This window comes from Desmodus rotundus, chromosome 5 (genome assembly GCF_022682495.2).
Source record: "Desmodus rotundus isolate HL8 chromosome 5, HLdesRot8A.1, whole genome shotgun sequence".
Classification (NCBI taxonomy): Eukaryota; Metazoa; Chordata; class Mammalia; order Chiroptera; family Phyllostomidae; genus Desmodus; species Desmodus rotundus.
Genome location: NC_071391.1, coordinates 27,179,302 through 27,194,329, shown reverse-complemented (window position 1 = coordinate 27,194,329; position 15,028 = coordinate 27,179,302). Strand labels below are relative to the sequence as shown.

At 41.0% G+C, this 15,028-nt stretch overlaps 1 protein-coding gene across 1 annotated transcript in view; it reads right to left on the bottom strand.

Annotated features, from left to right (window-relative positions):
• The window catches only part of LGR4 (leucine rich repeat containing G protein-coupled receptor 4), a 95,312-nt gene that overhangs the window by 46,978 nt on the left and 33,306 nt on the right, over positions 1–15,028 (bottom strand). The window lies entirely within an intron of this gene.

Below are 15,028 nucleotides of genomic sequence, written 5' to 3'. Positions count from 1 at the left end.
CCAGTGTGGCTTCCCAGGGGAATTAAAAGTGTATATGATATAAATAAATAAATAAGCAAACAAACAAGCAAGGAAGCAAGCAAATAAATATCTGAGGACTTGATTTAAAAAAAATACTGGCAAAGGTGGCTTCGTAAGTCACTGTCACGAACAATAAAACAGGTCCTAGCTGTACCCTATAAAACCTATGAAAGTCCTCCAGGTAATAGTTGTAAGTGGATTTCATTTTTAGCCTATGAACAGATGCAGGCCAGAGACAAGTGCATACATGACAGGTATGCAGTCCATTCCAAGTTTTCCCTTACAGAGACAGCAGAAAGGAGAGACCTCACTCGACGATGTAACTCAGCAGAGTTAACTAGTTCAAACAGCTAAAAACTACTCTATTAACCATTTCCTTATTCCCTGGCAGCTGCCTATTGAATCGACTTTCTCCCTCCACACTCTACTTAACACTGACACCACCAAAGACAGGTTAAGGGAGCCCCGTAGGGGACAGTCCCAACATGCAATGGGTTGGTTGCCTCAGTCGGGTTCTCCAGCCTCTCATCTCATGCTAAAGGCTGTGACTGAGCCCTTGGGTCTCTCCTTTCTGCAAGTCACCATGAAAATTCACACATGTGACCTTCCCTCTACCAGATCAGACACATTGGTATAAGAAGATGGAAGAGAAATCGAGCACACAAAAATCTGATAACAACACTTGAGCCAAGTAAAATTTTCTTTTTGAAGTTGTCAACTTGGCACTTGACAACTTCAGTGCCAAGACAGGTGAGTCCCTTCTCCCCATCTTCCCTCTCACTAGAATTTAGAAATGGAATTTGCATCCCTTCTAGTTACTAGCCCTTCCCAAGGCAGGTTTGCAAAACTTTGAGAATAACAATAATTGTAACAGCAAAAACAGCAACCATAGTAGCAGGTAACATAAGACGACGCATAAAATCTCACTTTACAAATGGGGAAACTGAGGCTTACTCAAATCAATCATCTCTCCAATGCCACTCAGCAAGTGGTGTGACAACAGGAAAGGTGAACTCCAGAGTCCATGACCTTAACTGCAAACTCTGAGTCTTCCTAAGCACCATCTGAATCCTCCAGTTATAGTCAAAATACAAAATACAGAGCAAACACTCTGTCCTATTGAGATTATTTTTTTTTAAAAAGAGGGATACTGCACCCAAGACCTTGCCACAATCTTCAATAAATCTCAAGAAGAGCCCTTTTGCTTGATAATTAAAAAAACTGTAAGTAGCTTTAGCAATTCAGGAACTATACTAAAGTTCATATAAATTTCGAAGAGCATAAAATGTCCCTGAGATGAATCTTAGAACCACAGAGGTACACAAGCGTTCCAAAATTTTGTATCGCTGAAAACAACTCATATTCTATTAAAGGTAACTTATAAGAAAAACAAAATTGATATACTTCTCCAGGAACTCTATATTTACAATCTAATATTTGTTGTTAAAATAATACATGTTTAATACTTCTTTTTGAACACAGGCTTCAACACTACTTTAGTCAGCTATCCCTGGAGAAGGGAAGGAGAGCCACCCTTTTCTTCAGAGCCACTCAAGCAAGAGGCAGGAGCAACAGCACCGAAACGGGTCAGGAGAAGCAGGCTCTGCCATGTGGCCGCTGCGCGACCGCAGGCCTCACTTTGCTCATCTCTAAGATGAGGGACTTGACTGAGGAGTCAGGCGGCCTCCAAGCCTGACGTGATGCACTTCCATGATTTACCCTTCTCGGTAGTTTTCATGGGGAGGCACACTCTTCCTGATGGAAATACGTGAGCTTCATTTTATGAAAGGGCACATTTCTGAAGAACTTACTGTAACACAAAAGTTAAAGACTACTAACCTGCCACTAGAAAACTGAGTCACTCCCACTGTAAACACATTTGCCACGCACCCAAAAACCATTCTTAGGAGTACAACGAAACTTCTAATCATAGTGAAACGCAAGCTAGTAATCCAGGTAGGCAGTGATGCTATAAAATATCACACAATTTCAGTGCTATTTAGTCATTCCAATAAAAGAGAGAAAGATAACCATAATTGGTTACTTTGCAAAAGGAGGTTGTCCATACATTTGCCTCCAAGTTTGGCACACCTGAATTCAGGTGTGTATCGCGGTAACAGAAAAACTGATTAATTGCCTCACCAGAAAGAGACACATAATTGAGGAGAATTTATACCACACTACCTCTGCATTCCAATTTTTTTTATAACACATACGCCTATATAATTCTCTCATTTTTTTTCCCTGAGAGGAACAAGACATAACAGGTAGTTTCGCTGTGAGCTATAGATGTAATTAGTGGAACTCCGTATTTACAAACTAATATATGTTCAACACGACGTGAAGTTTTGCTTCAAAGCTTCAGATTCAGGAGCAACACTTGTTTTCAGATTGTTGCGAATGTCACGCGCCCAGAGAGGTTCTCCACGTGTGGTTTCTCTCATACTTTGGGGGCTTCAGTTACAAAACATTTGTGAGTGAGGTTAAAAAGGGGGAGGGGAGTGCTACCAGATGTTATCTCCAGAGAAGCTCTGGAAACATGTGGTTACAGAGTATCAGGTGGGTGGGCACTCATTTAAAATAATGAGGGCTAATGGTGATAAACAACCGACAGACATTCCAGCTCTGACATCACCGACTCCAGGGAGAGGGCTTACAGTTGGAAAGAACGCTGTGATGCAGTCACTGTAAAAATTTACAAATGGAAGCCCTATCCCCATAACTGCAAACATATTAGGCTCATAAGCCAGGGTTGCATTAAATCCATAAATAAAAGAAAGGTGTGTAGAAAATTTTCAACTAGGAGATAAACCTCCAGATCAGCGCCCTGATATTCACATGAGCAACCGTCTCTCCAGGAACATCGGCAACTAAACCAGTGATGTAGCACCCTGGGTTCCTTAAAGAAAATAAATAGAACAACAACAAAAAAACCCAACCCAAAACACGCACACAAGGCCAGCGCACAAACAACTCGTAAACACCTCTGAAGGGTGATTTCAAGAGAACTGATGGCCTTCCTTGAAGGCAGCCAGGCGTGGTTGGAAGTGGACAGGCTTGGGAGCACAACAGACCACAGTTTTTACCTGCGGATTCACTACCTTGGGCAAGCTGTTCGCCTTTTCTGAGCGCTGGCTCCTTCACTTGGAGAAACAGAAGCAGCGAGAGCTAAACCTTGTAGGTTGCTGTGAAGACCAGAGAATGTCAGGTCTCACATGAGAAGCTAAGGCGTGGATAAGATCTTATCAACACCTATGTGTCTGCCGCTCCGGAAGCTGTCTGCATCTGGTGGACTGAGAGAAGGCCCCTTTTACACAAGACAAACACTACATGGTGCAGAAGATCGAGAACCTGGAACAGGTCTACCTCCAAAACTACACTCTAAACTGCAGATCACTAAGTGCCAAAAACTTTAAGCTGGAAGAGCTCTTAAAGATCAAATACTTCATTTTTTTTTAATTAACAAAAAAAGAATTTTAAGGCTTACTTGTTGATAGTCAAGCACTCCTTTAAAAAAAATTACATTCGTATAGGAAATTTTTGGAAGGACAAGGGAACATAGGAGCCATCTAAAATAAAAGGATTAGAATATCAGAAAGAACCCAAAACACTAATTGGAAAGAACCCCTACATTCATTGCAGTGTTATTACAGTCACCAAGATATGGAAACAGCCCAGGTGTCCACCAGTAGATGAGTAAATAAAACAACTGTAGTTTACACAATGGAATACTACTCGGCCATAAAAAAAAAAATTAACCCTTTACGACAGTCAGGATGGACCTGGAGAACATTATGCTAGTGAAATAAGCCAGTCAGAGAAATACAAATACCATATGATTCACTCATATGTGGAATCTAATGAACAAACTGAACTAACAAGTTAAACAGAGACAGACTCATAGAGAGCAGGATGACAGCTGGGGGATGGGAGGTTAGGGGGTGGAGGGATTGAGCAAAAAGGAAAAAGGACTCATGGACGTGGACAACAGTGTGGTGATTGCTGGGGGGTTGGGGGATCTAAGGGGACTAAATGGTAATGGGATAAAAAGTACAATAAAGATTAAATTTTAAAAAATAAAAAAAGGATTAGGGTGACCTCAAGCAGATTAGTGATAAGTAGGGGACAGAACCTAGAACTTTTACTTAGTAGGGAGGCACATTCTTGAATGTATCTTTACCTATCTGCTTGCACATATCTTTCCTACACATAGTTGCTTGGGTATATCTTTTCTACACATATTTATTTGTTTTGTAGCAAATTTCATTACAGTTAGGCTTCTCCAGGTACACTCACTGGAACAGAGCATGCCTCTGTATACATTACATCCACACAATGCAGTACTCCCCCATTTTTACCAGAGATCAGAAGTACAAGAGTCCACTAGAAAAAGTAAAGCTGAACACTCAGACACCAGTAGTCACTGACTTCAAAATTAAAATTTAAAGAGTGCAATTGTTTAATTGAAACTGCTAAATCTCCCCAGTGGTTAAACTCTCATCTCTTTTCCCTCATAAAATTCACTAATGCCAAAGTGTCCAGAGAGTAAAGAGGAATGTCAAGTTTCAACAAGGTACCTTTTAAAATCCCTGTAAGAAAGAGGCTCCGTAAGCGAGCCTAACCTGTTTGCTGATGGCCCCGTGTGTACCACTGTGGGCTCCGCCACTGCATGCTTGCTGGGTCTGGACCGTGTGCCAAGGCATTATTTAGTTTTAAGTATACTGTGACTGACCCAGTGTTATCTGTATTTGAATAAGCCCTCCTATTGGTATTAGATAAAACTGTACTGCTGCTGCCATATCTCAAATATCACTCAGCAGTGGAAAAAGTCAATTAATTACATAAAAGTTCTAGGGAACACAGGGTTCTCTAATGTTCTCTGAAAAACGTTGGTGATGTCTTTAAACTCAACAAACACAAGCTGATCATGACTAAGAACTAAGACTATCCCAACGACTTTTCCAAGGTCTTTTGTAATCGACCAAAAATTTCAAGGCAATCTCCAGTTAGCAGATGTCTACAGTATGAACGAAAACAAAAAATAAAATCCCCCAGAACTAAAACTAAATTTGGAGAATGCCTCTCCTGGGGCAAATTTGAAGGGAAGGTCTCTCTTGTCCACAAGTAGCAGTAGAAACATATGATATCAGAGTTCCGGTCAACCCTTATGAAGAGTCATTTCTTTTCTGACACTATTCTGTATCTTTGGGCAGGTAACCTCTTTTTCCCCCCACCTTTTTATAGTAACTAAAGTAACCTATGTTAATTATGCTTTAAAAAATAAAATGCAGGGAAAACCATCTGCAATATCAATACCAGAAATAACCACTATCGTATTTCATGGGGGGCCATTACAAATTCTTTTTCTATGGACGGTGTATACTTTTACAAATATGAAATTCTGTAGTCCTGAACACATTTATCTCGTACCTAAGATTATTCATTTGCAACACGAATAAAAAAATCACCTTATGTCTTTTAACAGAAGGGTAAATGTTAAAATCTAAAGTATCTCAGTGGTATTTTTGGCAGGCCATGCTTCGTGGATGGGAATGTCTTTTCTACCGGAAGCCACCATGCTCCAAGGAAAAAAGAGTAAAGATTTTCCTTTACAAGAGAAAGGAGATGTACTGTCACCCACTAAACAAACTTTTACAAAGTATCTACTATCTACTTACCTACAAGTCATTTTGCTAGGATGATGAGGCTTTTATATCAAAAGGTAAGTTCAGTTCTTTAAAAAAATTTTATTAAAATCCATCAGTACACTCTATTCTTAATTTATTAAAACACTATTGCAATGTTCAAGTAAACCTTTTAAAAAGGCATTACTGCATTCTGAAAGCAATAGGAACTGCTACATGTACATGAAGAAATGCTCTTTTATACTGAAGAAATGGGGCCGAAATAGTCTATGTGTTATTTCAGTCAGATTGGCTCCAGAGATATTTTTCTGACCTTACATGTTTTGGCACTGCCAGCATGCAACTTGATGTCACAGTTGATACCCTTCTAATGCTGCATTCAACATTTGTATTAGTTTTAGGCGGCAGGATAAATTGACTCCATGCTATCCAGCATCTTCTCCGGTGTTTCAGGCACAAAGACTCAGTGCTTCCCAGCAGGAAGAATGCAAAACTTGCTCCTCTGCAGCCTTGCAATCCTTAAGAGGGGGGCTGCTGCAATCACTGCACCAACACTTAAAAATAAATGTGAATTGCTACAGAGAAAAGTTACCACTTTGCAAGGTCATTATCTAGTTAAGGTACTGGAACATTGTGAGAAAGGCTAGAGAAAATGCCAGCTTCAGATCTTAAAAAATTATAAAAATAAAAACTTTTTGCTACAGGACGTATACAGAAGAATGTTTAATTCATGATCTACTTTCATGGATTAAAACCTCTACTTTGGGCCTTTTAGAATTTTTACATTCAAGACTTTCAAAGCTACATTCCCTTCATTAAGAAAATGAAGAGATATGAAACAGACTGGGAGAAAATATTTGCAAAACATGTATCAGATAAAGGATTTGTATCTATAATATACAAAGAACTCTCAAAACTCAGTAAGAAAATAAGCCTGATTTTGAAGTGTGTAAAAAAAATTGAGTAACACTTAACCAAAGAAGATTACACAAATGACAAAAAAAAGTACATAAAAAGTCATTAGAGAAATGGAACTTAAATCCCAATGAAACACCACACAACTATTAGAATGGCTAAAATGTAAAAAAAAAAAAAAAAGAAAAAAAAAAGAAAAAGAAATGGTAGTTGACAATACCAAGTATTGACAAAGATGTGGAACAAATGGAATTCCCACAGGGCTAGAGGTAATACAAAATGGTACAACAACTTTGGAAAATACTGTGGCAATTTCTTACAAAATGAATAGGCTTATGACCATATGACCAGCAATGGTACTTAGAAAGAATATCATTGCCAAAAACTGGAAATAACCTAAACATCCTTCACTGGTGGATAAAGAAACTTGGGTGTCTCCATACATGAACTAATAACATGGAGCAGACTACTGACACAAGGAGCAACAGGGATGAATCTCACATACCTTGTGCTAAGTCAAAAGGCCAGTAGTCAAGAGGCTACTGCTGCATAATTCCATTCATAGGGCATCTAGAGAAGGTGAACTTTCAGAGAGGGAAAACAGATCAGTGGGGGCCAACAGCTGGCGGGTGAGCCTGAGAGACCCTTTTGGAGCGACAGCACTCTTCTATATCTTGATTTTGATGGTGGTGATGTGATTGTATACATTTACCAAAACTCTTGAAACTATAATTAAAAAGTGCACATTTAAACTTCAATACCTGCGTTCGCATTTTAGAAATAAGAGCATGTATGATATCACCTCCTCACATTTCTCCTCCAGGAAAAAATAATTCATTTTTGGCTCGAAGTCCTCCTTCTCAGCTCTACCCAAAACCAAATTAATTTGAGGCAGTGCTGGCTTGGCCTGAGTCAGGAAATCTGCAGTGCTTCTTTTTTTTCTTTTTCTTTTTTAGGTTTTGGTTTGGTTCAGTTCTTACAACCTCTCCTATACACTTGCCACAGGGCACCGGGCCACGCCTCTTCCTTCTCTCTCTACTGAGCGCCTCTTAGGGTTGTGCCGCAAGGGAGATGCTCCGCTGAACCCGGAGCTGGGGAAAGGCTTCCAAGGCTCGGGCTGCTGTGCTGAGGTGTCCAGGACACTCAGCGCTTTCCAGAGAGCTGCTGTTGCAGCCTGTGAGCTCACTCACGCAGTCGGCCCTGCTCCTGTGCAGAGATGTGATGGCCTGTTGTTGGGCAGGATAATTCTTCATAAAGCAAGATGTTGCTCACTACAGGGAGCTTGGCATCCCCATTTCCCCAGCGCACTAAGTAGCGCAACCAAAAACATTCTCCAAACACTTCCAACCTTCCCTCAGGAAGCTGCTAGCACAGAGAGGGACATGAAATCTACTTGGTGGGTGGCAAATGGCATTTTTTTTTTAAATCCTCATCTGAGGACTTTTTTTTGTTGCTTTCAGAGAGAGGAAGGGGGAAAGAGAGAGAAAGAGACACCCACACATCAATGTGAGAGAGAAACATCAATCAGTTGCCTCCCGTACATGCCCTGACCAGGGATCAAACCTGCAACCTTTCAGTGCATGGAATTGACGCTCCAACCAACTGAGGCACACTAGCCGGAGAGGCATTTTTTAAAAAAAAATCCTCACTGAAGAATATGTTCATTGATTTGAGAGAGAAAGAAATGAGGGTGAAGAGACAGATGTGAGAGAGAAACATTGATTGGCTGCCTTCGGGACATGCCCCGACCAGGGACTGAACCTGCAACTAGGCATGTTCCCTGACTGTGAATCGAACCTGCAACATTTTGGTGTGCAGGACATCGCTGCGACCAACTGAGCCACCAGACCAGGGTGCCATTTTTAAAAAGATATATAATGAATAGTTAATATCAAAGTTAAGTATACTATGTAGAAAAAAAGTAACATTATTTTATAATACTTATTTAGATTTTGTGCATTTGTGTGGGGAAGGAGGAAGGGAAGAGAGAAAGAGAATTTAAAAATTTTTTTGAAAGCCTCTGAACTAGATAACTTGTTTGTTTGGGTAGAGGGTGCCTTCCAGGCACAGGGGATATCATGCATGAAAGAAAGCATGGCCGATGAGATAAACCCAGAGTGGCCATAGAGATAAAACTCTCCAGGAATTTGAAATTTACAAGCACTATAGCTACAAGTGGCAAGAGAAGCTACCGAGACAAGCAGAAAGTACATCCCAAAGGCCTTGCGTGGACTTCTATAAATCAGACCTTCCTCTGAAAGCATGGAAAGCTGCCAGAGGAAGTTTAACCCTACAACAAAGTCAAGTTTGTTGTAGAACGATCACTCTGGCAGCCGTGTATTACCATGGGACACAAAGAGGGGAAAAAGAAACCCAGCCCCTCTGGAACTCAGCTTCCTCTGCTGTGAAATATTTTGTACTCACTAATTTCTAAGGTCCTTTCCAAATCTCTCATATGACTCCTACTTTGGCATCGTGGCTCCTGCACATTCCATGCATAATTAGTAGAAAATAAGAAATCCTTGGATTCGTGTTTTTCCTATATGTGTAGGCACATTTGCTTGTGTTAGCAAGTGTGTGAATGAGTACAGACTTAAACATACCCCCTTCAGAATTACAAGGGTTTAGCAATTAAGAAAGACGCATGACTTCATCTCCAAAGGTAATATTTTATGTTGTAATTGTTTATGCTCTTGGTGAAGCAATACAGCCCAGGAGACATTTAAGGGTGTGTTCTTCAAGGAGATGCTAACCCGACAAGTTGGAAATGAGAGAGAACAAAACACCGGTGTGTAAATATCATACCACAAATGAAAGACATGCATGGCTTCAATTACACATCCTTAAAAGGATAACTCTGAAAAATAAAACTAGTTAGCCTATTATCAATATTCTCTGCTTTTGAAACAAGTTCTGCTTGTTTGGGGGGCTTTTTGTTTTTGGCTTTTTAAATAGAGCCTAGTTTTCAGTGTGGGATGTGTTCTAAAGAGAAAAATATAAGATATTCTATATCTCGAGCCATGTTTACTAAATGGCAAAGAAAAATTAATACCAAAGACAAAAAGAACACTGCTTTCTTTTCTATAGTTTGATCAAGTGCCCTAGCTGCTGGAATCACATGGAACAGATGAGAGTTAAACTATAACATTCCCTGTTTTCTTGCTACTTAACGGGTGTTCTCAGACATTCTTTGGGTGTCAACAGCTGTTCTGGTAACCCTAACGATGACAAAAACAGTGCTTATTACCAGCCAAGACACACAGACAGAATGCTATTTCAATAGTCCATTTAACATCAACAAGAAGTATTGTAAGGATTTTCATCTGGGCAGATTAGAAACACTCAGTTACTTCATCCGAGCAGACAAAATGCACTATTCATAAAGAAATCAAGCCAACAGCATTTATTATGGTAAATATTCTAACTAACTAAAGGGTTTAGGTTTTCCTGTGGCTACACTTATTAACGCCACTGACACAGGAAAACATTACTTCACAGCCCTTGCCTTCAAACACGCACTCCCACGACTTTTGTTTCACCACGTATTTGTTAAGCTTGAGCCTACAACCAATTAATGGGCTGTGAAATTGTTTTAATGGGTCATAGCCAACTTTTTTTTATAAAAACTGAAACAGGGATAGAACAAAACAGAAAAAATGTCAGACTGCATCAGTGTGGTAAAGGTAAGTTTGTTTCAGGAAGTTTCATTTCAGCATGAGCGTGCTTCTGTCTTCCCAATTGCAATGTCTCAAGTTCATGGACTCTGACGGCTTAGGCTCAAGTTCATATACATTGTCTGTGAAACATAGTCAAAACCGTGAGTTCAAGGAATTGGCCATTGGAGCCAACTTTTTCTTGTCCCTTCATTCAAACGGGAGTCAAAATCACAGCTGCTTTCCCAGCACCACAAGGCTGGCCCAATGGACTGAGTAGCCCATAAGGTCTTCCCTCATCTTCATCCACAAGCCAGTACTTTCACGTTACTAGTGGCATCGGCTCAGACACTGACGGTAACGGTATGGGAGAATGTCAAGATGTGCTACCCTGAAATATCTTTATTAAAAATAAAAGAGAGACATAGATACATATTTAAAAGACGATTACACTACTATTTTCAACTGTTTCCACAAAATTGGCAATAAATAAGCTGAGTTAGCTCAATTTCCACTTGGCTACTCTTGGCTCTAGTGGGGTTTTTAGAAGTATATGATAACAACATGACATTTTTCATTTGCTGTGCATAAAACATTTACAAATAGCCTGATAAAATCTTCCTTAATGATTTAAAGGGTACCAAAAAAGCCCCCCCCCAAAAAAAAACCCCACTACACTCCAGTAAATCCCTTGTAATGCCCCAAATCCCAAAGGGGCCTCCCGATTGCTGACTGGACATCCAATAATTATCCCAAGCAAAAGTATCTTCCCTCTGGGTCTTACTCCCGTCTTCTCAGAAACCTCCACGCCCTGAGAGCCAAGTGGAGGAAGAAGCAACTGCACAGGCTAAAGCTCAAAAGAAGAAAGACGAGGCAGAGGTTCAGGTAAACGGCTAGCTTGTGCACCAGGGAAGCCACAGGAGCAGCAACAAGGGAGGCCAGAGGGCAGGGACACCAGCACAAATTGTTGCACTGCATGCCTGCCGTCTAGAACTTCTCGATGGATCTAGAACCTACAAGCCATCTGAACACCGCGACCACCTTTTGAGAGACCCACCCTCTCTTACAAAAGCAGTCCTAAGTCCTTTGCCCGGGACCTGTGACATTCTAGACTGGTTCCGTTCTCAGTTGCGGCGGAATGTGATGTGTACAATAAATCATCTCTTCTGTCTTAGCTGAAGGGATAAAAAGAGAGGAGATTCAATCTCCAAGACACTGAGGCACTGACCTCATGTGTTGCGGCAAGAGGAAGATTCTAGCTTATGGGACAGTCTACACCCTGAGGGCCAGCTGCCAACATCAAGGTCTGATCCCTGAGGCAGGCTCTCTAGGGTTTCGCCATCCCTGCAATGCAGGCTCTGTGGGGCAATCGCTCGCCTGTAGGCCACGAGGTGCGCAGCGCTGCTCCCAAACTCACCCAGCACACGTTTCCCCCTTCCTTTCTGATGGGCATTTTTAAAACGGCTCATAAAATGTATTCAGTCTTTAAAGAAATGACTCAAAATTGTAACCGGGATGATGCAATCATTTCTGACTATAAGACAACAGACACTGATAATAACGATGGTTTATAAAAAGTCATTGAACGTATTCTCTTGGGAATGATGTACAACTCATGAAAGCCACTAATAATTTGTTCTATATAGAGGAGGCCATGCAGTCGAATCTGAGATGATTCTGAATCTTTGGGAGCAAAGACTCTCAAATCTGGTTTTGTAGTAGCAGTCCTGCCAGCTCCATTTGTGACAAGGCTTTAAGTTCTAGAAAGTAGCCCCCACCAAAAAAACCACTTCAATTCCTTTTCATTTTTGTAATCAATATGGGTCATGTGGTCCTTTGTTTCTTACCCTGGACAGAAAACAATAAACTTCCCTGAAATTTGTTTACTAAAAAGTAAGAGAGAGACACACACACACCAGGAACTCCGAACACATTCTGGGTTACTGTTCTAGGATGTTTACCTAAGAAAATCTCTCAATTCTGCAGCTGACTTCATGCTTCGTTGAAGTAGTTTTGTTACTAAACAGTTTTGTTACTATTTAATTCTCCCAAAGCCACCCCACACGGTGAGACCAGATGCACACCTGCACACCTCGGACTCATATTCATTCCCATCTTCTCTCTCTCTCCCCTCTCCCTCTCCCTCCCTCCCCCGCTCTCACTCAAGTTTACCATAGTTTAAGAACAGAAGATCAGAAGCTCAATTCATATACCAATATGGAGGATGACAACACACTCCAGTTGGCCTGGGGCAATCCCAGTTTATATCTATTGTCTCAGTATAATTATTAATAGTTCTCTTTTTCATTCTCAAAAGGATGGTTATTTGAGTAATAAATGACCAACCCACTAACAGCAGCCGGTATGAATGAATCGCACTGGATGAGCTGCGATGGGATGAAGTAGAAATCTTGGTAATGTGAAAAACAGCTTACCAAGAATTTGTAGTTGGTAAGTGCCACTGATTAATTTCCTGCTCTTCCACCTGGACCCTTGCTCCATTAGGGCAGTGTCTGTGTTCTGCTCAGTACCGTGTCCCAAGCATCTGGCACTACGTGTGGCCACAGCTGAATGAATGACATGCCAGACACTGTGTTAAATGCTTTACTAGTCATGGTAACAAGTACTTACTTAGTATTTCCAAAAAAAAAAAAAATTTTTTAAAGGCTTAATTTCCCAACCGTGTTTTTAAAGGAAGTCAAAGGCCTGGCTACAGGAGAAAAAATAAAAAATAAAAAGAAAGGCTGTATAAAATATCCCCATCTTCACAAGTGACACTTGATCTGCTTCTGGGACGAATAAGATCACATTTCTTATGGACAACAAAGAGCATTAATGACAGATTCCCCCCAAAGTCTATTGCTATAACCTAATAATAACCTTACATAGACACACATTTGGGGGAAAGCAAGAAAGAGAGCAAAGTTTTCATTTAAAAACAAGTTCCTAGACTTAAAAATAGCTTGGGAGGAATGATGTATAATTGGATTTCAGTAAAACTAATTTTTCTTCCTCAAAATTTCAAAATACAGGCTTCGTCCTATAAATAGTGTCTCACAAAACCACTAAACTAGAAAGCATAGTGGTTAAAAGTTCCACCCAGAAGCCAGACCAAGAGCCCTGGGTTTGAATACAGCAGAGCTCTGCTTGCTCACCAGCTGCATAACCCTAGGCGAGTCCTTTCATCTGTGCCTCGGGTTCTTCCAGCCTAAACGGAGATAACACTTCGGACTTCAGAATAGCGCTGTGAGGGTTACAGGACCTCGAGCTGGTGTCCAGCATAATGCCTGGCCCACAGCGTACACTCAATCTAAATCAGCGTTTATGATTTTCACTATTATCATCATCCCCCAACCACCATCTACTCTAACCACCCCGTTTTGATAATGAGGCAACTGAGGCCCAGAGGGGTTCCATAATTAATTAAATCAAAGAACCAAGACCAGAATTGAAAAGATAAATGCCAGGCCAGGGTTCCTTTCTACTGCCTTAAACTGGAGTGTGTGGCAGTTGTGTTTCAGCAATATGCTTTGCAACTTGGGAAAACAACTTGCCCAAAAAGCCATGTGTTAAATGAGGCTAATGGGTAGGAGGTGGCTGAGCCCCTCACCGTAGCTCAACTGATAAACAAGTGTTACAAACAAATCATGGAAACAAACTAACCAATACTACCTGTACTTGACCAAGTGAGTACAAGAAAGGTCTCTTCTTCCTTATAAAGAATACCGGTTCTTGAAGAAGGGAGAAGTTTAAAATGAGGCCAAATTGTGAGAGTGGAATTCTGGATACCTGTAAAAGATGCTGATGTATTGGTGGTAGTATGTTCAGTTTTACTTAAAGACTCACAGCTTTTATTGTTGTTGTTCAATAAATCTTTAACGGCATGATACGTAAAACATTACCACTGATCTTTAAAAAAATAAAAGACAAAGAAGCACCTATATGCAAGTAAAAAGATAGAGAGAGAAAAGGGCCCTTGAAGCTAAAGGAACAGCCCACGTGAAGGTGGATTCCGGAGGGCAGACCATTTAGGAGACAGCGAGCAGACGGGCCTGGCGGAAATATGGAGGTGAGGGTTGAGGGACAAACCCAGAAAGATAACACAGGCTCCGATTACAGAGAATACTCATGTCCTATAATAAAGAATGTGAAGACAGGAGCAAGCTATGAAAGATTTTTTAAGGAACATAAAGAAGGCCGTTTTACGGAGAAACTGCTGGATGGGCACAATTTTTGCATCCTCTACACCTTCACAATCATTTTGTTATCGAAGTCATGCCCTGGTCTCTGCTGCTGGCCACCCTGAGCGATGTGAGCAGCAGCAGCTCCACGAAACTGATTGCTGTGGATATCGCAAGAATGAGACGAGGTTATGATTCATGAAGCTACACAGTCTCTCCCTTATCTGAGCCCTTGGGAAAAAGCTCTCTCTGACCTCAACACCAAGAACAGCTGTGTTTCTCCTGCACAACGTGTCCTTTCCATTTTATGGACAATGTGGAATCACAGACGTGGGTTCTCTCTCCCTCTTGCTAACAGCTAGGATTCTCTGAGCCAAAACTATAAACTCCTTTTCACAAATGTAAACATTAGGTGGGTAGCTTCAGCCATTCCTGTCCTGAGCAGGTCTTTTATTATCCTAATCTGCGGGTGGGGTGGGAGGGGGGTGCAGTCCCTGACTTCTCATCCACTTATTCTGCATTTTATCTTCCACAATTTTAGTAAGCTGTTGTGAATTCCCTTTAGAATAAGGCGGATTCTTCTAGGATTCTGCGAGCACTCCCTATGTGCCTG